Genomic DNA, 24,556 nt, shown 5'->3' with positions numbered 1-24,556 from the left:
TTGTAAGGATGTGACTCCTGAGTCGTCTTAGAGTGTCCTAACCACAGAGGCTGGAGAAACAGAATTGGAATTTAAGCAGCTGATAGGACACACTAAGAGTTAAAGCATGCTAAAATGTTCTTGAAGGAGATACAGCTTAAGAAGAAATCATTTTCCTGACCATCCACAGATATACATGTGCACAGAATTTTCATGGAGAAAACAAACTACCAATCTAGGCTATGGGAAGAAACTCCATAGCTATTATAAGGAAAGAACTGTGGCAGCACATAAGAAAATTATGGACAGAAGCAACCCAAATCCATAGTAACCTGTGGCCTTGTAAGCCTTGCTTGACGAGGTTCCTCCATCAGAGAGTTATTCATCTAGTGGGTTGATCTTTTGAATAATCAGTTGTCATCTGCTGTATTTTTATAGCCTGTGGCATGAAAGATAAATTGCAAACATTTGAAAAATAAAACAAGGATGACATTCAATATGAGCATATTTTCTTTTTGAAACAACAAATGAAATATAGCTATTGATCAGAGTGACCAAGAAACAGGAGGGAAAGACACCAATAGTGTTGGTCAAGTGTGAAGAACCACATCAGAATACGGAACCAGAACCATGGGAGGTGGAAGTATCTTGTTCCAAAATTCAAGGGAAATCCAGCAATATAGTCACATACACACATGAATTACTAACTACTAAGTTTTATGCAAGAAACAAAAGGCTGGTTGATGTTTTACAACTCTATTTATAACTTAATAAAATAATGGTTAAAACCCATAAAATAATTGTGCTGGCTAATTTTATGTCAACTTGACACAAGCTAGAGGCATCTGCAAGTAGGAAACCACAATTGAGAAAACGTCTAGGTAATACGGAGCTCAAGGCAAGCCTGTAGGTAATTTTCTAAATTAGTGATTGATGTGGGAGGGCCCTGCCCACTGTGGTGCAGCCACTCCTGGGCTCATGGTCCTGAGTTCTAGTAAGAAAGAAGGTTGAGCCAGCCAATAAACACTAATTCTTCATGGCCACTGTAAGTGGCTTGGCAGCTAATATCCTGTGCCCGGAATCACCTGGGTGCTACTAGCCCCATTGCTAGTCCGGTGGTTGAATTCAGCTGTGGGTGTTTCCTGGCAGAATTTGTGGGGTCACTTATGTAGACTATCATCATCTGGAAACATTGATACTTTGACTTCTTCTTTTCCAGTTTGTATTTCTTTGATACCTTTCAGTTGTCTTATTGTTCTAGCTAGAACCTCAAGTACTGTATTAAATAGATATGGAGAAAGTGGATAGCTTTGTCTTGTTGATAATTTTAGTGGGATTGCTTTGAATTTTTCTCCATTTAAGTTGATGGCTATTGGCTTGCTGTATACTGTTTTTATTATGATTAGGTATGTCCTAGCATTCCTTATCTCTCCAAGACTTTCATCATGAAAGAGTGTTGGGATTCAGGAGGAGTTAAGTGTCTGTACTGCACTTTGACCCTGTCCTTTGACACAGCTGCCACTGCTTCTTTGTGGATGTTAGACTCAACAGCACTCACTCCCATCTTTCTTTCTTCTGGACCAGTCTCCGTTATGAACTCTCACAGGTTTGAGTGGAGAAGAGATGTAAGAGTCACCCTCCATTGCTTTGTAGGGCAGCCTCCTCATGTGGACAGAGTGGCCTGTGGTGCTCTGTGCTGTGAACTTCTATCTCCATATATGAGGTCATACATCCATGTTGTTGGCTGTTTTTACTCTTTTGGCTTCTTGTTCTTTTGGGGGCCCCACCACCCAGCTCCCAAATAAATCACATGGAGGCTAATTATTGTTTATAAATACCTGGCCTTAGCTTGACTTGTTTCTTGCCAGCTTTTCTTAAATTATTCCATCTACCTTCTGCCTCTGGGCTTTTACCTTTCTCTATTTCTGTATATTTTTTTCTTTCCTTTGTATCCTGTGTCTGGATGTGTGGCTGTGTAGCTGGCCCCTTCTTTTCTCACTCCTTGATCTTCCTTGAGCCTATATCTCTTCTCCTACTTATTCTCTCTGCCTGCCAGCCCCACCTATCCTTTCTACTGCCTGGATATTGGCAGTTCAGCTCTTTATTAGAACAATCAGGTGTTTTAGACAGGCAAAGTAACACAGCTTCACAGATTTAAACAAATGCAACATAAAAGAATGCAACATAACTTTGCATCATTAAACAAATGTTCCATAGCATAAACAATTGTAACACATCTTAAAATAATATTCTACAACACATCCCTGAGAGACAGTAACTGAAGTTTTCTCCAAACAGGTCAATAGTGAGGCCATAATGATCACTGATACCACTGTATTCTTCACAGTTCCCATAGCCCATACTTTAGGCACCAGACCTCATTCTATCCAGGCCTCCCTGTTTCACAATGACAATGTGATGTGCAAAGCTAACTAATCTTATCAATAAAAACAAGGAGTTAAATATCTGGGTAAAACCTGAAAGATCAGAGAAGCAGGGGAGCAGCCACAGTTGCTTCTTACATCTTCAGTTACTCCAGTACAAAAGGGCTAAGATCCTGTCTCTGACCCACCTTATCACTTCATGTTTCTCTCTCTACAGTCTTCCAAACCTCTAGGGTTAGCTAGTGGCTATCTTTGTCCTCCAATTCCAAGCAAGCTTTGTCAGAACACAACAAAATATCACATAAAATTTCCCCCTTTTTGTCTAAATAAAAAGCTAAGGTTTTAACTAACATAGTAAAACTATATACAATTAGTACAATAAATATATACAAATATATACAGGCAATAATTACATTAACTATGTCTTGTCCATTAGCATTTGATAAATTTAGAGAAAATACTCCATTATCTATCCTATCTTGGTGAGTACAAAGTATGGTACCTAATTCACTTTCTATCCTAATTTTTATTACCAACCCAAAACTATCTTTTTATGTCTGTCAACCTTACACATTTTATTCCTCTTTTGTGAGTTTCTTTTCCAAATTTGCTAACCAGGAAAACTATAACTATCTAGTCTTCAACTCCTTCAGAGACCTGAGAATGATACAATATTATCTTAGTAAACAGGAAGTGCAGAGCAAACAACTTCCAAAACAAGAAATGAAAGAAACAGCCTGAATGGTCAGTCAAAGTTCCTCTGTAATGTTGAAGCATCCATCGTTGGCCTGTAACCCTAGAATATCTGACAGACTTTTTTTGTGAAACAGGAATTTTGAAGGACTGTCTTGCCTAATCTTGGCCAAGTTCAGCAGTTACTTTCTTTTCTGTCCTGCTTGTCTAATTCTGACAGCATACTGTCAGCAGTTGAGGCAAAGAAACTTTCTTGCCTAGAGGCTAAATTTTGACATAAAGAAAGTAACCTCCATATGGGGTTTCTTTGATGCCCATCATTTTCTCTGAAGTAGATTGGTGCTGCCAGGAGCATACATGTCTCATTATTATTAAAAAGAAACTTATGTAATTAAAGCATCTTAAATGCCATATTCTGGAGATCTATAAAGTGTTTGAAGATCACCTGTCTATCTAAAATATATTCGTTTGACCTTGAAAACAGACCTAACATGACTACAAGTTTGATTGTAATAGGTGACTAACTACTAACCTTCACTTTTTTATTATGCTAAGTAGTTTGTAATAATAATTTTCAAGGACTAGAAATTTACATAACATTGTTAAATAAGTTGTATAGGTACAATACCTTGAATAAGAGTAGAAACATAGGCACAGTAGGTTCTAACAAAAATAACCTTAAATTTGTATCAATATACAAAAATATTGTATATAGCAATAGAAACATATATGTGGTATAACAAAAATAACCTCCAATTTGTATCAATGTACAAATCCAAACCAATATTAACTATTTAAGACTAGACTAGTAGTTGCTTTTTAGGTTTAAAAGTAGATTCAATAGTCTACCCTTTTATTCTATCATGTCTATATCACCACTTTTTCTTTTCAGAACAAGATACCTGAATCTGCTTTCCTTTTTTCAGCCTTTCCCCTGACCATTACCCATAACAACTTGTAACTAATTCCCCTAAATGATGACCACCCACCCCACCTCTTGGGAATGTGGGCATTGTGTTCTTAAAATTACTTCCTGCTGTCTGGATGTGACAGCATCTTTAGGGGTCCCTGAAAAAAAAAAAACTGGTATAACTGTCAAGCCCTGGGAGAGCTGGCTTGTATCATTTGTTGTCTAGTCTCTGTATAATGGAAAAGTTCAGGGCTTGTCTGAAGTCCTGGCTAGAGTAGTCTGTGGCGCAGGACCATTTCAGCTAGCCAACTTGAAATTGTCCTGAGCAGTTTGTAGTCCAAATCTGATCTTTGGGTGCTATTTGTCATCTTAGTGGTGTTACCATAGTCCAGATGGAATCATCATCGTGGGGCCCTACCCTCCTTTTGGGACTTCAAAGGTCACTGTTAGGCATGGTCATGGTTCACTGCAAAAAACTTAGACATTTTAAATGTCATATGCAACAGATCTCAAAGAGGTTAAAGAACCATAATTTGTTATGTATATCTAGAGTACAAAAACTTAATGTCTCCTAGTTACCTGTTAGAGATTCAAACCAGAAGTTATGTACAGGAAGCCAGGTGAAGCTTTTTTTTTTTTCTAGAATTAGTACTCTAGATGACCATTAATATCATGACAAAAAGTTTATAACATATTTCTTTTAATTTTATAAATATTTTAAATAACACTTATACCTTAAGAAAAAATTTAAAGAGTCAAAATAAAACCAAAAGAGTATGAGATTAGTGGCAAAAAAAAATAGTCCTTTAATTTTGGTTTTTATTCTGTCACATATCAGGTGGCTCTTCTGACATAAGATTAGATATTTTGGATTTTCCTTTATCAAGCAAGCTTGGATTTAGAAAAGGAGAGAGATCTGCTTCAACTCTGAAGCCAGATTTAATTTTCAATTGAACTGGGACTGCAGAAAGACTATTTACATTATATGTCTTTAGCAAACAGCAGAAACAATCATTTGGGAAGATACAAGAAATTTTATCCTGTGGAAATGTGATATACCAATAGGTCAATTTATACTTTCTCTTGGGACATTTTCTCTGCATAATTTGTCCTTTTTCTTCAGATGTCTCATTTGTCCAGTGGTCTTCAGATTCCTTAGCTTGATGCCTTCATTCTCCTGGAAAGACAAAAACAAAAAACAAAACAAAACAAAACAAAAAAAAACCTGCCCCAACCCTAACTTTGGGGGAGTTTCCCTTTTAGAAAGTTATATCTGATTAAATGAAAAGCATTTGTTAGTTGTATAAGTTAATTTAAATTGGATGATCACTCTGGTTGATGAACTAGCATCTCTTCTAATCAAGAGGTCTCTCTTGTTCAAATCAAACCTTTATCAATTTGTTTCCTGTAGAAACAAAAGCAAAACCTCTTCCCCAGTGCAACACATATCCTGGTTTCCATTCTGAGGTCAACACATCTTTAAAGTATACAGGCTGATTTAATTCAGTAGTTTTTTCTATTATCCAATGTCTCTCTGCAGCTGTCATTCCTTTCTCATTAGCATTCAGAAAATTTAAAGTTAAAGCAATGTACAGTCTATCTCTGGGGTTATTTATTACCCCTTTCTGCTTATTAAGCATATCTTTTTTAATTCAATTAGAATGTTCTAAAACTGCTTGCACTATAGGATGGTGTGGTGTGCCTGTAACATGATTTATATTGTAATAGGCAAAACCTTTTTCATTTTACTGGAAACATATGCTGGAGCATTGTTAGTCTTAATTTGTCCAGGTATCACCATGATGGCCATAACTTCTAACAAATGTATGATTACAGAATCAGCCTTTTCAGAACTCAAAACAGTTGACCATTGAAATCCTGACTACATATCTTTGTTTAGTGTGCTGTACATATTTTAATTCTCCAAACTCTGAAAAATGAAACATGTTTATTTGTCAAATTTTATTTCTTTGAGTACCCTTTGGGTTATTTCCTGCAAGTAGTGAAGTTTGGTTACATAAGGAACAAGTAGGGCATTACTTATAATTTCCTTGGCTTGTTGCCTAGTGATGGGAAAAAAAAATCTTTTTTCAAACCTTTGCTATTGACATTGGTTTTTTTTTTATGGAATACTGAGATTTCTAGCATATTTCCTTCCAATAGTTCATCAATTTCATCATTACGTTGTGATAGAGGGCATGGTAGACCCATATGGGATCTAATATATGTTATATATAAGGAATGATTTTTATTTCTGATTATTTCTTGTAACCGAATAAATAACAAAGTCAATTCTGTATCATCTGGAATAAATTCATCAGTTTTATTATGTAAAACAACTCTTTCTGCATATTGAGAGTCAGTAACTATATTAAGAGGTTCTGGAAAATCTAATAATACTATGAGAATAGCATATAGTTCTGACTTTGAACAGAATCGTAAGGGCTTCAAGCCACTTTACTTAAATTGCCTGATTTATAACCTGCCTTTCCTGATTTTCTTGCATCAGTATAGAATGTAGAGACTCCAGAAATTGGTGTTCCCCATACAATGTGAGGAAGGATCCAATTAGTTCTCTTCATAAAATATATTCTCTTGATTTTGGGATATTTGTTGTTAATCTATGCCCCGAAATTACTGCAAGCTTTTTGCCAATGTTCATTTTCTGTCCATAAAGAGGAAATTTCAGCATTAGTAAAAGGTACTACAATTTCTGCTGGGTCCATTCCTATCAATTGACAAAGTCTTAATTTTTCTTTTATAATCAACTCAGAAATCCTTTCTACATAGTTCTTTAATTTTTTACTCTGTTTGTGTGGTAAAAGTAGCCATTCTAGGATATTATGTTCTCTTTGCACTAAAATCCCTGTAGGGGAATATATAGAAAATAAAATAACCAGAATGCAATCAAGCTCCAGATCCAAATATTCCACATGTGCATCCTGTAATTTCTTTTCTACCAAAGCCAATTCTCAGCTGACTATTTAAGTTCTTGTCACCTTGTAATGTTTGAAACAAATTACTCAGTTCTTGAATTGTCAATTCAATTGTGGGCTGTAGCCAGTTAATGTCTCCCAGCAACTTTTGAAAGTCATTAAAAGTTTGCAATTTATCTCTTCTGATTTGTACTTTTTGGGGTTGAATTTTTTATAAGCCTATTTTATACCCTAGGCAATTAATAGAATCTCCTCTTTGTATTTTTTCAGGAGCAATTTTTAACCCCCAACAAGGCAAAATTTTCTTTACTTCTTCAAACATTTTTTCTAAAGTAACTATATTTTAATCAGCTAGTAAGATACCATCCATATAATGGTAAATTATAGATTGAGGAAACTGTACATGAATCATTTCCAATGGCTGTCATACAAAATATTTGCAAAGGGTGAGGCTGTTCAACATCCCTTATGGGAGAACCTCCCATTGATATCTAACAGACTGAGAATTATTATAAGTAGGTACCATGAAGGCAGTTTTTTTCTCTTATCCTTCTCTTGTAAAGGTATAGTAAAGAAACAATCTTTTAAATCAATAACTATAGTAGTCTATTCTTTATGTAATAGAGAAGGCAGGAAAATTTCAGTCTTTAAAGAGCTCATTGACTAAATCACCTCATTAATGGCTCTTAGTTCTGTTACCATTCTCCATTTTCCAGATTTCTTTTTAATAACAAATACAGAATTCCAAAAACTGGTCAGTTCTTCAATATATCGAGCATTTAGCTGCTCCTGTAACAGCTCTTCTAAGGTCTGTAATTTTTCTGACGTCAAAAGTCATTGTTCCATCCAGTCAAGTTTTTCATTTAACCATTTTAAAGATAGAGCTGTTGGTACCTTTGAAAGATCAGCAGCTGTTGTGTCCTGTTTTTGTACAACCAGTCAGTGACTGTTCTTTATAATACCTTTTAATACTTTCCCCAGAAATATATGTTAGTTTGTGGTTTGTTTCTAGGTTTGGAAGAATGTTAATTGGGGTATTCCATTGCTGTAACAAATTATATCCCCATAAATTCATTGCTATATTAGCCACATATGGCTTTAATTTTTCTTTCTGTTTTTCTGGCACTATACATTTGACCTATCTCTTGCTTTGTTTTATCTGAGATGAAGTTCCAGTCCCTAAAACCTAAACATTTACCTCCCGAAGAGGACAATTTGAATGCCAAGATTCTGGTGCAATTATTGTTACATCTGCCCCTGTGTCCACAAGACTTTCAATTACAATGTCATTTATTTGTATTTTTAGCTTTGCTCTTGGATCATTTATAGAAGTTTGTCAAAATATTTACTTTATAGTGTATTCTGAAATTTTTGTTTTATATTCTAAAGCTGTTGTATCATCCAGAGCAGTAAGGTTTTTTACAATAGGCATTAGTTCCTTTAACTGCTCTGGGGAAGAGTTTTCCCCATGGTGAAAGGGAATGACTGAACCAAATTTGACATGGGGGCCTGTGAGAGCCCCCTCCCAAGACATTTCCCAATAGCAAAGGGTTACCTTGTCTGTCTCTTGTTAATCTGCATTCATTGGTCCAATGTTGGCCTTTGTCATATCTTCTGCATACTCCAGAAGGCAAGAGACTTCTGTTTGGATTAGAATAAACATTGTTTCTAGCACTGCTCTGTGCACTATCCCTTTTTAGATGACCTTGTTTGCTACAATTAACCCTTGGCTTTTTAAATTTTCTTCAAGTCTCTGGAAATCACCTCTCCTATCTAAGCATCATCACAGTTATAAGATTCAATATTGACTGTATTATCTCAGATCAATTCCTCTATGGGTGCTTATCTTGCTTTTAAAGGCCTATTTACCCCCTTTGCCTTATGAATTAGCAGTTTTAAAAGCCAAAGATCTGATGATTATTTGTCTAGCTTCTGAATTTGGTATCATTCTATTACAGCTGATGTCAATGTTTATATAAAAAAAAAAAATCTGTGGTTTCTTTTGGGCCCTGTATAACTTTAGTAAATGACTCAGTTCTCTTTCCAGCTTCTGAAAATCTGTTCCAAGCATTAAAAACTATTTCATGGCAAGAGCCAGGGTGTGGTCATTATATGGGGACTGTCTTTGTACATCAGCATAATCGCCCTCTCCAAAAAGTTGGTCTTGGGAAATTTAAATACCTCTAGCCCTACACAATTGTTCAATAGTCCTAGCCTCATCTTTCTACCAGTTCTTCCACTATAATTGAGGACCAGTTTCCAACACTGCTATAACCAAGTCTTTCCAGTCTTGTAGGCCAATTTGGTTACTAATTGAAGCATTTAACATTTACTTCACAAAAGGTGAATGCATACCATATGAGACTACTGCTTCCTTAAATATCCTCAAATCTAACATTTACACAGGAATCCAGTCAGCTCTTACATAGCCTTGGGGATACTTGTCATTTGGAAATTGTTCCTGTAAGGAGACTGGATAAATTAAATAGGTTGGTTGACAACCTTGAGCTTTTCCTCTCTAATTTTATAATGTAATGGTGAAGTTAGTTGTCCTTTAAATTCCTCTGTCTGTATCTGGATATCTCTATTATTTGTTTTAATAAATCTTTCTAAGGCTTATAAGTTATCAATCAAAATTCCATTATTTTCTTTAGTAATTAATTATAGGGCTTGCATATTACCAGTAGTAATCTTTTCTAAGGCCTGTATCATAACAACCAACTTTAAGGGATAAAACAAAAATTATTAAACCAATTATATTTATAATTGCCATTATGTAAATACCATGTAAGTTAATTATTCCCTTATTTAATTGTTCCACTTTTAAACCATCCATGTGTAAGCATACAGAGACCCAACTCCCTCCATTGTAAGAGTGTTTCCAATTTTTTAATGTGGGGAATTTTTTTTTATTAATCTAATTCCCTCTTTAAAAATTCCCAATTGTCTCCCCAAATCTGCTGACAATAATGGTGAAATGTAAGGCTGGCTGGTGCTGGATAGCATGTCTGAGTGGAGAACACAGGAGGTACACAGCCTGGTGGAGGATAGCTACCACTGATCATGTGTCAACAGCCTGAGGAGGGGTCCAGGGAAAGCCTACAACCTGTCAGTGGAAGGGAGCCAAAGAGCTAGCTGTCTTCACAGGAAAACGTGTAAAAGCAGCATGTGTTACCAGTGGGAAGTGAAAGCACAGAGTTGCCTGAAGGTAGAGCTGGCTGGTGGTGAGGGGACAATTCTGGTGGCATTCAGAGCCCAGGTACCTGTGAAGTTTGCTGCAGAGAGGCTGCAACAGAAACTTCCCAGACTCCCTCAGAGCACTTGGGGAAGAAAGGGAAAGCCAGCCTGCAATGTGGTGACTCCTTTGGATGCAGTTCCCATGTTTGGCTCTGGTGTGTGCTGGTGGCTGCAAAGCCACCGGGAAGCAGCTTTTTCAGTGAATTTGTGCCCCAAAAGTTGGTTGCCAGATGATATATAAATCTAGTTAATCTTATCAATAAAAACCAGGAGTCAAATATCTGAGTAAAACCTGAAAGATCAGAGAAGCAGGGGAGCAGCCACAATTGTTTCCTACCTCTCCCATTCCTCCCATCCCAAAGGGCCAAAATCCTCTCTCTAGCCCATCTTATCACTTCCTGTCCTTCTCACTACAGTCCTCCAAACCTCTTTGGTTAGCTAGTGGCTAGCTCTTCCCTCTGACTCCAAGCAAGCTTTATTTGTCAGTACATGATCAACATGTCACATGTCACCAATGTACCTCCAGGCTGTGCCAGGCCAGTCATACAGCCCAGGCCTCTGCCTGAAGTTATAAAGATGTGAACTTGAGAGGTAGATCTGAGTATGACTTAACTTCCTCCTGACTGCTCCTGACCACCTCAATACCTATGCTTCCCTAGAGTTTTCTCAACTAACTCTTGTGAGGCAAATCGAACAATGGCCTCCCCTGTAATCTTGCCCTTCAGGTCCACAAGTAATTTCCAACCCTAAGAAGACCTGAAAGATTTCCACCTTTGTGCATACAAACAGGAATCCCTGAAGCCCCACATAGCCATCATAGGCACTGTCCCTGCTGTTTGGATCACTGTGCTTCAACACCCAGTCCATCTCAGTTCTGTGTGACTTGAACACCTCAATGTACTGGTGTCTCATACTTTCCCTGTCCTTTTTTCAGAGCCAATTTTACTTCATCTTCTAATTCAAGTTTAATAGAAGCCTCACCACTCTGCCTGCCTTCTCTAGTATAAATGAAATTAATGAATTTATCCTTAATGAACCACTGCAGATGCCTTCATAGGAGATACTTAAGAAAGTAACAAGTTTTCTAGGAGGAGGAAAGATGTGACTTCTATCTTTAAAAAGCATCATGGCTTATGAACCCCAACTCAACCCCCCAACTCTACCCAACACCTCAAAATGCAGAGAACTTTGGGGAAGTCCAGGTGGATCTTCTTTTTGTTCATGAAATGGAAACTCAAAGGGACAAGTGCTTTTTGTGGGAGCAGAGCCCCCAAAGACCTGGATTTAGGTGGGAAGCGGTACACCCAGAAGCTGATCTCACTGGGCAGGCTGGGCAGGCAGGAATAATACCCATTATTTTTTAAAGAAAATGGATTCATGCTTCACATTTCTCATAAAATGCTGTATATAAATAATTGAATATAAAAGTCAAAATTTCAAAAGTTTTAGATAGAAAAGCCAGAAAATATTTAGTTGACCATGGAAGAGGGAAAACTTTCATGAAAATAAATTGATAAAATTGAGAAGTGGTTAGTAAAAGCCTTCCTACATTTGTGTTTGGTGGCATGCACCCTGTAATCCCACCATTAGAGAGGCAGAGACAGCTTGGGCCATATAATGAAACTCCATCAAAGTAAATAAATATATGAAAGTTAGGGATGAAATACATGCTACAAAGGAAAAGATACATTTGGCATCTATATCATTAAGACACAGTAATTACAAATAACTTATTAAATGATTTTAAAACTAAAAAACGAGCATGAACTTAATGAATAGAAGAAGAAACATAAATGATATGATATATAAAAACATGAAATAATGTAAATTCCATCACTAATAGAACAAAACTTAAAAACAATAAAATATAATAATTCTTATTCTCACATACAGGTTTCCCATAGGAAAATACATGACAATATTGTTGAGGACATGGAACTGTCATGAAGGAGAATCTTCTGAGCCAAACCATGGCCATCAGCAGGATTTGGACTGGGCCTGTTGACCAAAGATCATCACAGCTGAGCTTATTCATTATTTACATTCCCTTTTGGAGACTTCAGGAAGGCACGGTACCCTTACCTGAGTATCCAGCTTTCACTCCTAACTGGTTGTGTCCAATTCTTCCCTGATTGCATGTGGTCTCTTGGTCTCAGTAAGGCTAGATGATATGGGTAGGGAGGATTATGGGAGGAAACTGTCTACCCATCCATGGGGAGTCATCATCCATGCAGGGTGCAGTCCTTGCATTGTAGCTACATAAATTCACCCATGCTCCTGACCATAAGCCCCCACGTCCATTGCTCTGTAAGTATGTCTAATCAACTCATTATTTTCCCAGAGTGAACTTTGGCAAAAGCACACTTTGTTCTATTATTGGCACCATAGGAGGAGGGCTAGACATTGTTTATATCTCTCAAAGAGAAGAATTTTAACAACAGGAAAAGCAAATATTTGCATTTTGACAATGAAGACTGATCAGAATTATTATTCTGAAAACTAATTTAACATGCTGTAGTAAATATAAAGTTGTTCTTGGGTTCACAAGTCTAAAGAAACTCAAGGACATAAAGAGTCATGTACAAGAATGTCGGCAGTAGCACTTAATTACTGAAGTCAGGTATTTTTAACTTATAAAATCCATGGTTTCATGCAATAATAACAACAACCTGAAAAGAGTTGGTGTACAATATATTTAATGACATTATGAACCAAAGCTGTTCTGTATGATCATAGGTATATGTCACAAAGCTATAGAATTCTGACAATGTTAATTGAGTTTATAAACCTATGTCTATGAAGTAATACATGTATTGTTTAGGCATGTACAAATTAAAAATAAAAACAAGGGTTGGAGAAATGACTTAGTAATTAAAAACATTTGTTTCCTTTCCAGGAGAGCTGGGTTCAGTTCACAGCACCAATGTTGAGCAGTTTACAATCACATATGACTCCAGCTTCTAGGGATCCGATGCTGTCTTCTACCTGCACTCATCTCTCTCTCTCTCTCTCTCTCTCTCTCTCTCTCTCTCTCTCTCTCCCTCTCCCTCTCCCTCTCCCTCTCTTCCACACTCCACCTAACTCTCCCTCATCCTTTCTCTCCCTCCCCTTGCTCACTGATTCTGTTTTTGTTTTTTGTTTTGTTTTGTTGTAGCATGAATTTTACAGGTCTTATTAATAAAATCAAACCTGAGGCCAGTTATTGGGGTGAATGCTGGAAGAGCAGAGAAGCAGAACAAGCCACAGCTTCTTCACCTTGCCAGTTCCTCAGCTGGTCTTGTTTCCTCAGACTGCAATCTTCTGAGTCCTCATCCCAATGAATCTTAGCTGAACTGTGCTGCTCCAAAGCCCAAAAGCTTAACCAGCCAAATACTTAACCAGCCAAATGCTGCTAGTTTCTGGTCTTCATGCCTTATATAATCTTTCTACTGGATTTCTGGGATTAAAGGCGTGTGTCACCATGCCTGGCTGTTTCTAATATGGCCTTGAACTCAGAGATCCAGAGGTATTTCTGTCTCTGAAATGCTAGGATTAAAGGCTACCACTGCCTATACTCATGTTTGATATTGTGGCCGTCCTGTTCTCTGACCCCAGATAAGTTTATTTCTGGGAACACACAATATTTCAGGGAATACACAATATTTCGGGGAACACAATACCACCACATTTTTGTTTTGTTCTTTTAGGAAGGCCTGGCTAGCACAAAAGAAGAAAAAGAGCCAGAGTGAAGGTAGACCATCATTGGAGGTGGATGCTGCTCTTTCTGTTATAACTGTATGGGACAAGCAAAGACCCATGCAGATCCATGCAGATCCATGCATGCTGGAGATGATGAAGAATCCAAAACAGTGCTTGTTGGATGCTCATTGTTTTCCTGTGAGTTGGTTCCATCATCTGTTGAAGTTGATAATTAAAACAGCTAGTAATGACACCTGTTGACTCTGGTGGACCTGTGAAATGAAATGATGACCGTCACCACGAGGAGCTGGGTGGGGCTAAATGGTAACTGTGCCATCACACCTATTTGTTCCTTCTCTGCGGGTGTCAAACTCCTTGAGAGTAAGAGGAAAGAGATAGTTTGGACTGAGATTAACTTCATGTTTCTTGCAGAGCCTACAGGAGGCACACCTGGGCTCATGTAGGTATACTGATGAGCCTTGAAGTTTAAGCATTCACAGGTTCAGGAATGAAGACAAGAAAAAAGGTAGAAAATAGAAAATAAACATAAAATGTTGTAGCATTGATATGGTTTAAAGAAACTGCCATGGTGAAAGCTGGGTTCAGAGAAATGTACTACAAAGAGTTTGTGAGTCTAGAATAGAAAATGTGATGCACTGAAAGGCCTGGGAAATAGTCCTGGTCTGTGTGTGTGTGTGTGTGTGTGTGTGTGTGTGTGTGTGTGTGTGTGTGTGTAAAGATTTAGCTTGCTGGTCCTGCAATTGAGATTAGAAAACTGATGTAATTTTACCAGTGTCTGCAGTGACACTGATATTGGCTAGGAAAATGACTAGAAAAGGATTAGAATATGAATGTTCTTTACAAGTATGACAGAGATCTAGGTGTAAGAAAACAGTGGATAGACAGTGTGAATGGTCTAAAATCATTGCTTATACTGAAATTGTGCATGATTGATGTGGAATATATATGTATACGATAAAGACTATGTCACATCTAAGCTCCCTAACATTTCCAATTATGGCCACACAAGCCTCTGCGCTTCGTCATTATTTCCAATTTTAAAACTATTTACGATCATTGTCTTTTTTTTTTTTTTTCAAAATTATCTTCACATCTGTGCCAACCTCACTGTCAGTGCTTAATGACAATGCACTATGATGCTCGGGAGTATGTCTGTCTAATCTACTAGAGGGATTTTGCTTCGTGGAGAAAACCTGTAATGTCTACTTGTATGCTGATAGTACCTAGCATAATGCTCAGAGTGTAAAATGTGCTTAGAGTGTATGTGTTGACTAAATAATGGAAAGACTTGGAAACATGTTAACAAATGGAAAGGAATGTTAAAATGGTAGGTAGTACCTCATGTTTATTTCCATGGATATGTATGTTTCCTATATGAGTTGACACAAAAGAAAGAAAGAAACTCGAGAACCTAGGAAAGTTTGGGGTAAGGAAGTCTGTACTGGTATTTGCTCCACCCATGACCTTGGGCTATACGGTCCAAAGGAGGCAGTGCTTCCTGATGTTGTACATGATTTTAAAAGAAGAGGAAGGGTCACATGTCCCTTCTCCCTGCTCCTGCCTTCGAGGTAGATTCACTCCTAGTCAGATCAGAGGACAAGTTCAGCTGTCTACTCTGTTCTGTATTCATGAGTGTATTTCCTCAAATAGACTCAGGTGGACTGATCATAATAGAAGTCATTCAGTCTGAAACTCAGACACTAGAATAGTAAACAAGCACATTCAAAAGGAGGAAAACCAGCAATCTCTTTGTTGATCACACTGTAGGGGAAATGTTGCTCAGTCCTCACTGGACAGTATGAAGTTGATAGCCATGCAGACAACTACCAAGTTCTTCATTAAAGACATAGTCCACATTCTCAAGTACCGCTGCTTATGAGACCAGGAAAGCAAGGCTTGCTTATAGTGTTGATTATTATCCTATGGCATCATTGTACCTTTAGATGTGGTTTTAAAAATCTAAAGCACTTCACAGTATGAAGGGAAATAAGTGACAGGCATCTCAGGTAGGACCCTGGAGAAAGTTGTATTTTGATATCATGCTAATGAAAAAGGGGATATGATTTCTGAGATTAATTTTTGTTTAATTTTATTTTATATGTATGAGTATTTTATCTGCATGTATGTCTATGTACTGTGCATGTGTGTATGTCTAGTACTCACAGAAGCAAGAAGGGAGCATCATGAGAACTGGAGTTATATATGGTTATGAGGCACCATGTGGGTTCTGGGAATCTCTCATTCTCTGGAAAGCAAGCTGATGCTCTTAATAGCTGAGCCATCTTTCCGGCCCTCATGAGATGTTTTATAAAATGCATTCATGTTGTAACATTTAGAGTCTGCTTATTTTGAGTCTCAAAATCTGCTGAATATTTAAATTAATCTAAAGGTGTTTTGAATTTAGGTTTAGCAGGTTCTATTTTTACCAACAACACTAGATAAGGGTTTGAAAGTATAAATCCTGTTCTTTTTTCATTAGAACATTTCTCCTAAAACTGTTCCTCGTAAATGAACCTGCAAAGGCATGCCCAAAGAGATAATAAATAATCTAATGGTATGTTTGATGTGTAATGAAAACTGCCAAGTGCTCCATGGAGTCACAACATGAATGTTCTGGATATACCACACATTTATCTATCTATCTATCTATCTATCTATCTATCTATCTATCTATTTATTTATTTTCTCTTTTTATTTATTCTTCTCTTAAATATTACATCCTAACTACAGTTTCCCCTCCCTCCTTTCCTCCTACTCCATTCCCTTACTTCCCCTCCCCTACAACACTCTTCCTCTCTTTCCCTTCTGAGAAGAGCAGGCCTCCCTAGGATATCAACAAAACATGGCATATCAAGTTATAATAAGATTAGGCACATCCCCTCATATTAGGACTTGAAAAGGCAACCCAGTAGGAGGAAAAGGGTCCAGAAAGCAGTCAGAAGAGTCAAAGATACTCACTACCCTGCCCCCACTGCTAGGAGTCTCACAAAAATAAGCTTAACAACCACAACATGTGTGCAGAGGGCATAGGTCATACCCATGCAGGCTCCCTAGTTGTTGGTTCAGTCTCTGTGAGCCCCAAGAAATTCTCATTAGTTGATTCTGTGGGTTTTCTTGTGGTGTCATTGACCTCTCTGGCTCCTACAATCCTTCCTTCCCATCTTCCACAGGCTGCCCCCAGGTCCACCTAATGTTTGACTGTGGGTCTCTCTGCATCTGCTCCCTTCATTTGCTAGATGAAGTTTCTCTGATGATGATGATGATGATTATGCCAGACTCAGGTCTACAAGTATAGTAGAATATCATTGGGAATCATTTCATTGATTTTTTTTTTTTTTTTTTTTTTTTTTTTTTTTTTTGCTGGTCATGTTTGGTTCTATCCTAGGTCTTTGGGCCATCCAGACTCTGGTTCCTTTTCATGCAGGCAGTATCAGTGTTGGGCTCCCTCTCATGGCATGGGTCTCAAGCTGGACCAGTCACTGGTTGGCCACTCCCACAAGGACTGGGCTACCTTTACCCTAGAACATCTTGCAGGTAGGACAAATTGTACATCTAAAGTTTTGTTGCTGGGTTGATGTCCCAATCCCTCCACTGGAAGCCTTGCCTGGTTACACAAACAGACCTACTCAGTCTCCATATTCCCCATTGCTAGGAGTCTTTGCTAGGGTCTGTAAAGACTTGTGTTGGAATTTTGATAGGGATAGTATTGAACCTGTAGATTGCTTACCAACCTGTAGTTGGGTAATATTGCCATTTTTACTATGCAAATCCTACCAATCCATGAGCATGGGAGATCTTGCCATCTTCTGATATCTTCTCCAAGTTTTTTCTTCAAAGACTTGAAGTTCTTGTCATTCAGGTCTTTTACTTGCTTGGTTAGAGTTACCCCAAAACACTTTATATTATTTTTGGCTATTGCAAAGGGTGTTCTTTCCTGATTTCTTTCACAGCCCATTTATTCTGTATATATAGAAAGGTTACTGATTTTTTTTTTTTGAGTTAATCTTATATCCAGACACTTCACCAAAGTTGTTTAACAGGTGTAGGAGTTCCCTGGTAGAATTTTTGGAGTTGATGATGTATATACTAGCACATCATCTGTGAAAGTGACATTTTTGACTTCTTCCTTTCCAACATATATCTCCTTAATCTCCTTTAGTTATCTTATTGCTCTGGCTGAATTTCAAGTACTCAATTGAATAGATATGGAGAGAATGAAAAGCCTTGTCTTGTTCCTGACTTTAGTGTAATCACTTTGAGTTTCTCTCCATTTAATCTGATGCTGGTTGTTGGTTTGCTGTATACTGTTTTCATTATGTTTAGGTATGTCCCTTGAATCCTTGATTTTCCAAGACTTTTATTATGATGGGGTATTGGATTTTGTCAAAGGATTTTTCAGCATCTAATGAATGATCATGTGTGTTTTTTTTCCTTCAGTTTATATTGTGGCTTATATTGACAGATTTTCTGTAATGAAAACCTACTTGATCATGGTGGAAGGTCTTTTTTTTTTTAATGTGTTCTTTATTGCAGTTTCAGAGAACCAGCCCCAAGACCACACCCAGAGTTTGCAGAAAAATCCATGATGTTGGTGAGAACTAATTTTTTTATCTGAGGGGCAGGAAAAGAATATATGCATACTGATGGTAACTTTCTTTATTACTCCATCTTGAAATTCCTCTTTGTATTTATTGTTCTCTTTGTTTCTATTTTATTAATTTCAGTCCTCAGTTTGATTATTTCCTGCTGTCTACTCCTCTTGGGTGTGTTTGTTTCTTTTTGTTCTAGAGGTTTCATGTGTGCTGTTGTTTAAGTTCCTGGAATCAGATCCCACCAATTCCTTTATTGCAGGCACTAAGTGCTATCTATGGACTTTCTGCTTAGCACTGCTTCCATTGTGTTCCATAAGTTTGGGTGTGTTGTGCATTTTTTTTCATTGAATTCTAGGATGCCATTAATATCTTTCTTTATTTCTTCCTTGACCCAGTGCTAATTCATTAGAGAGTTGTTCAGTTTCTGTGAGTGTGTGGGTTTTCTGTTGTTTCTGTTGTTGATATCTAGCTTTAACCCATGTTGGTTTGATAGGATACAGGGAATTATTTCAATTTTCTTTTGTTCGTTTAGACTTGCTTTGTGACTGAGTATGTGGTCAACTTTTGAGAACATTCCATGAGGTGTTGAGAAGAAGATGTGTTCTTTCGTGTTTGGGTGAAATGGTCTATAGATACCTGTTAGGTCCATTTGGTTCATAATATCTGTTAGTCCCAGTATTTCTCTGTTTAATTTTTGTCTGGGTGACTTGTCTGTTGGTGAGACTTGTGTATTTGTCGAGGCATGGGTGTGTGGGTTCATGCGGATCCATGGCAAGAAGACTCAGAGGCATCTTAAGAATGAATCTAGCCTTTCATGGCTGCAGGGGGTCTAGCCTCTAAGGACTGAAGTACTTTTACCTTTGTCCAGGGCATTTATTTTCTTTCTATTTACAGTTTAGCCAGTTAATTTCTGTATCTTCAAAGAAACCTGAAAGGAGCTTCCAAAAATAAAATGCCAAGTGCAAATTCCTCAATTTCCCAGGTACCACTATTTTCTGAACCAAGTTTTCCATAGGCCTTTGATCCCTGGGAGACTCTCAGACAAGATTCATATAGGACAACATGAGAAACAAAAGGTATTTGTAGATGTATCCTGCTTGTTAAATAAGAAACACAGAGCCAGTTGCAGAGTTAAAAACCACGAGGTCAGAGCCAAAGCAGAAAACCTTACCCTTCACTGCTTCTGCGGTTCCTCCTCTCCCGCAAGAGACCTACTTCTGTGCGTCCTGTCTATTTAAAGACTTTCTGTTCTCCTCCCTCATTGGTTGTAACCCAGCCACATGACCTCCTCGTCACTGCCTGTTTGTACAGACCTCCAGGTCTTCTATGGTTGGTATTGAAATTAAAGGCGTGTGTCTGCTATGCTGGCTGTGTCCTTGAACACACAGAGATCCGCCTAGCTCTGCCTCCCAAATGCTGGGATTAAGGGCGTGCCCCACTACTGCTCGGCTTCTGCTCTGGCTTGCTCTGACCTCAAGGCAACTTTATTGACATACAAATAAAATCACATTTCAATACAAATAAAATATCACTATAGGTATTGGTTGAACAAAGGATTGATTAGGGCTAGGTGTTACTCTCTGGAGCCAGGAGTAGCTCAGCAGGGACGCAGCCACAGGTATTGAAGTCTCTCACCACCAATAAGTGAGGATTGATATGTGAGGATCAACATGTGATTTAGACTTTAGTAGTGGTTCCTTTACAAACACGGGTGCCCTTGTGTTTGGGGCATAGATGTTAAGAATTGAAAAGTCATCTTGGATGATTTTTTTCTTTGAGTATGAAGTATTCTTCCCTATCCCTTTTGGTTAGCTTTGTTTTGAAGTCTATTTTGTTAGATATTAGAATGAGCACACCACTTGTTTTTAGGTCCATTTGCTTGGAAAATCTTTTTCAAAACCTTTACCCTGAGAGAATGTCTATCTTTGATGAGGATGTGTGTTTCTGGTATGTAGCAGGAAGAATGGATTACATTTTTGTATCTATTCTTTTAGCCTATGTCTTTCTATTGGTGGATTGAGTCCATTGATATTAAGAGATATCATTGTCCAATGATTGTTAATTCCTGTTATTATATTGTTGTTGGTTGTGTGGGTGGGTGGTGAGTGTGTCTGTGTGTTTGTTTCCCTTGTTAGGGTTTTGCTGGTGTGAGATTATTTATTACCTTATTTTGGGGGGTATAGTTAAGCTCCTTGGGATGGAGATTTCCTTCTGGTACCTTCTGTAGGGCTGGATTTATAAATGGATATTGTTTAAATTTGACTTTGTCATGGAATATCTTGTTTTCTCCATCTATGGTGATTGAAAGTTGTACTGAGCATAGTGGTTCATGGTCTCTTAGACTCCACAGCACATCTGTCCAGGAAATTCTGGCTTTTAGACTCTCCTTTGAGAAGTCAAGTGTAATTCTAGTAGGTCTGCCTTTATAAATTACTTGGTCTTTTTCCCTTGCAGCTTTTAATATTTTTTTTCTTTGTTGTGTATATTTAGTGTTTTGAACACTATGTGTTAAGGGGATTTTCTTTTCTGGTCTATTCTTTTTGTTGTTCTGTATGCTGCTTATTCTTTTATAGACATGTCCTGTTTTAGGTTAGGAAAATTTTCTCCTATAATTTTATTTAAAGTATTTTTTGTGCCTTTGATCTGGAATTCTTATCTTCTACTACTCCTATTATTCTTAGGTTTCATCTTTTTATGGTGTCTCAGATTTCCTGGATGTTCTGTGTCAGGGATGGATTTTTTTTTTTTTTTTTTTTTTTTTTAGATTTGACATTTTTTGTTGACCAATGTATCTATTTCTTCTATCATATCTTCAATGATTGAGATTCTCTTTCATCTTTTGTATTCTTGCAGCGATACTTGCATCTGTGTTTCTGTTTGCTTACCTAGATTTTCTATTTCCCCCAGTTGGTGTTTTCTTTATTGTTTCTATTTCCATTTTCAGGTCTTGAACAGTTTTTTTTTTTTTCTTGGATTTCTTTAAAGGATTTATTCATTTCCTCTTTAAAGACCTCTATCATCTTTATAAAGTTGGTTTTAAGATTGTTTTCTTGTGTTTCAGCTGTAATAGGATAGCTGAGCTCTAGTGGTGCCATATTGCCCTGGCTGTTGATTGTGTTCTTACACTAGTGTCTATGCATCTGGATTTTGGGTGATTATAGGTCTAGATGCTGATTTCTGAGTTTATATTTGTTGGACGAGTATTTTACTCCCTTGTTTTCTATTTCCTCTCTTTTCTTCTGGCTGAATGGGGTGGAATCTGCACTCAAGTTGGGGGCTAGACTTTTGATGGCTTGGTGGCATCTGTTTGAGCAGGGGCTTTCACTGGAATTAGGGACTGGAGTTCTGGTTGGTCTATAGAGGGTCCTCTGAGATTCTGAGAGCCAGTGTGACCTCTGGTGGAGCAGGGGGCCTCTAGCAGAGATGTGGGTTGGGATAGGATGATGAAGAGATGAGTGGCTATTTGGCTGAGGCTCAGTGTGTAGCTGAAGTTTTCTCTAGTGGCCTGGCCACTAGAGTACTCACTCGCCAGTCCTGTAGCTGCTCAAACCTAACCAAGTAAACACACAGAGACTTATATTGTTTACAAACTGTATGGCCATGGCAGGCTTCTTGCTATCTAGTTCTTCTATCTTAAATTAACCCATTTCTATTCATCTATAAGTTGCTACATGGCTAGTGGCTTACCAGTATCTTTATATGTTACTTGTCATGGCAGTGTCTGGCAGTGTCTCCTGACTCAGCATTCCTGTTCACAGAATTCTCTTCTCTGCTTGTCCTGCCTATACTTTCTGCCTGGCTACTGACCAATTAGCATTTTATTTATACAGAGTGATATCCACAGCATTGATGGGTTCTGGGAAAGTATTGGTGGTTTATGATCAGGTGGAGGGGTTCCCTGGGAATTTGGGGACTTTGGTACCCTCTGGTAGAACAGGGCAGATCTATTTATTTTAAATATTTTTTACATTTATTTGTAGTGTGTGTGTGAGAGAGAGAGAGACAGAGACAGAGAGACAGAGAGACAGAGAGATGAATACTCATGCAATGATGCATTTGGAAGCCAAGAAACAGCTTGTGGAATTTGATTATCAATTTCTACTGCATGGGTTCCAGGATTCAAAGGCATGTGTTTAGGACTGGTGTCAAGAACCCTTACATACATCTGAGCCATTTGGCCAGTCCATACTGGAAGATTTTAAGAAGCACTGTAAACACAGTGTATCATATTATTTAACTATTAGGAGTCTTATATAATTTTACAATCAATAAAAAGTATAACATTTTGTCTCAATGTCCTAACATTTTTTATGTGAAAACAAAAACAACAAAAGGAGTCTGAGAAAGATAAGCTGTTGGTAATATCCAGACTGGGTGAAAGTCGGCACTCCACGCTCTGTACTTGCTCTTCATGCCCCTTTTTAATTTGAGCTCCACAGTTTTTATTGAATACACACATTTAATTCTTGCACATACTTTGAATTTTATGCATAAACTAAGGAGTTGTTGAAATTTTATTGGAGAGGCATAAACTTGATAGAACACATAAGTTGAAGATGAAATAAATGAAGTTTCATGTGGAAAAGCAATTATTTCATGAAAGCAGTAAACCCAAAACACCATTAATCAGACCAGCCTTAAAACTAAGCAGAGAACTGAAATTCACAACGGTCTTCAATAAGATACATAAACCCTAAAAAACATACAGCTATAGAATTTTACACAGTAAAGATATTCTGTGTGAGGAGCAACAGCCTGTACTGTGGCTTGTGTAGAGAGCTTGTTGTTAAGACACTGGGCTCATGGTTCTACTGAAAGACAACCGACCGCTAAAGATCTCCTGTGCTACAGAGTTGGTTGTTTAATGAAGATATTGCAGGTCAGATTTCTTTTTCCAGCTTCCCATGGTAGTCACACAAACCTGGTAATTTCTTCCTTTCTCAACTTCCTTTCCACATTAAAGATTTGAACAGGCTTGGAAGCAGAACATTAGAATAGCAAACCCACAAAATACCGTGGCTTGGGGTGTTTAGAACTGGTGAGCTATTAAAGAGATTTGAGTAGGTATTTAATTTGTGTTGGGTGGGGCTGATACCAAACTCCAAACCAGGGGAAAAAATGCACCAAGAATTTCCACAGCTGCCTTAAATAAATTTTGGTATAACATTATTTTTAATCAGATAAAAAATTATTGTAAAATACTATGTACACATTAATTTTATACCACAGAAATTTTGGAAGGTTGAATGTGGTGGTTTTCGCAGCACTCTTAGCCTGTGAGGAAAAGTCACAAAGCACAGCAGAATCCACTAACCAGAGTTTTACTAAAACAAGGAGGAAGGGATAGACATGATCAGGCCTGCTGAAAGGACATGTGTGGGAGAAGGGGGTGGGGGAACATGAGGTCTGTCTTTTAAGGGCAGGCTTGCACCTGCGCACACAGGCCCATGTGGCTACACCACACATGCATGTAAATCAAGTGGTAGAGCTGCCACCCATGGGGCCTGGGTTATGCAGGACGTATGACCTGGAAATGACTAGGCAGAAATGACTAAGTGTGCCGCTGGGCATGCAGGACCATAAGGAATGGTTGGAATTCCTATCAGAATTGTCTGTGTATGCCTATCTTCCAAGAAAGAAGCTACAACTCACTTACTCCTCCTAGCTAATTGAAATTTCTTATCTGATCTTTGCCCATTTCTAGGCAAAGTGATAGTTCTTCCTCCTACTACTGTAAAGTAATTCCTAAAAACTTTGCATCAATAAATTTAGCTCCAGAGATCTGGGCCTAATTGATAGAGTGCTCAGTGTGCAAGAAGCTGGGGTTTGATCTTCAGCACTGAGTAAGCAAGTGTGATGACATAAATCTGTCATCCTAGCATCCAGGAGACAGACATCTTTGGCTACCCAAGGAATTAAAGATCAGCCTTGGGGTGGAGGAAGGGTGGACAAGCAAATAAACAAACAAACAAAAACCCTAGTTTTCTGTCTCAAAAGGAAAATGAAAAAGACCAGTGTCTCCAGGCTTTTTTCCCATGAGAGTCTCTAAGTCATTTGTTTTGCATGAGATACTCTAGTTGTGGAGCAAATTCCACTTAAAAAGTTCTGTTTTGAGACAGGATCTTA

The 24,556-nt window shown here is 37.9% G+C and overlaps 1 pseudogene; it reads right to left on the bottom strand.

The window, feature by feature from the left end:
• Positions 1–2,217: 2,217 nt before the first annotated feature.
• LOC118595631 overlaps positions 2,218–24,556 on the bottom strand; it is a 128,785-nt pseudogene continuing 106,446 nt past the window's right edge.

The sequence above is a fragment of the Onychomys torridus genome, chromosome 14 (genome assembly GCF_903995425.1).
Source record: "Onychomys torridus chromosome 14, mOncTor1.1, whole genome shotgun sequence".
Lineage (NCBI taxonomy): Eukaryota > Metazoa > Chordata > Mammalia > Rodentia > Cricetidae > Onychomys > Onychomys torridus.
Note: the sequence above shows the minus strand (reverse complement) of the source record. Positions and strands in the feature narration are given on the sequence as shown.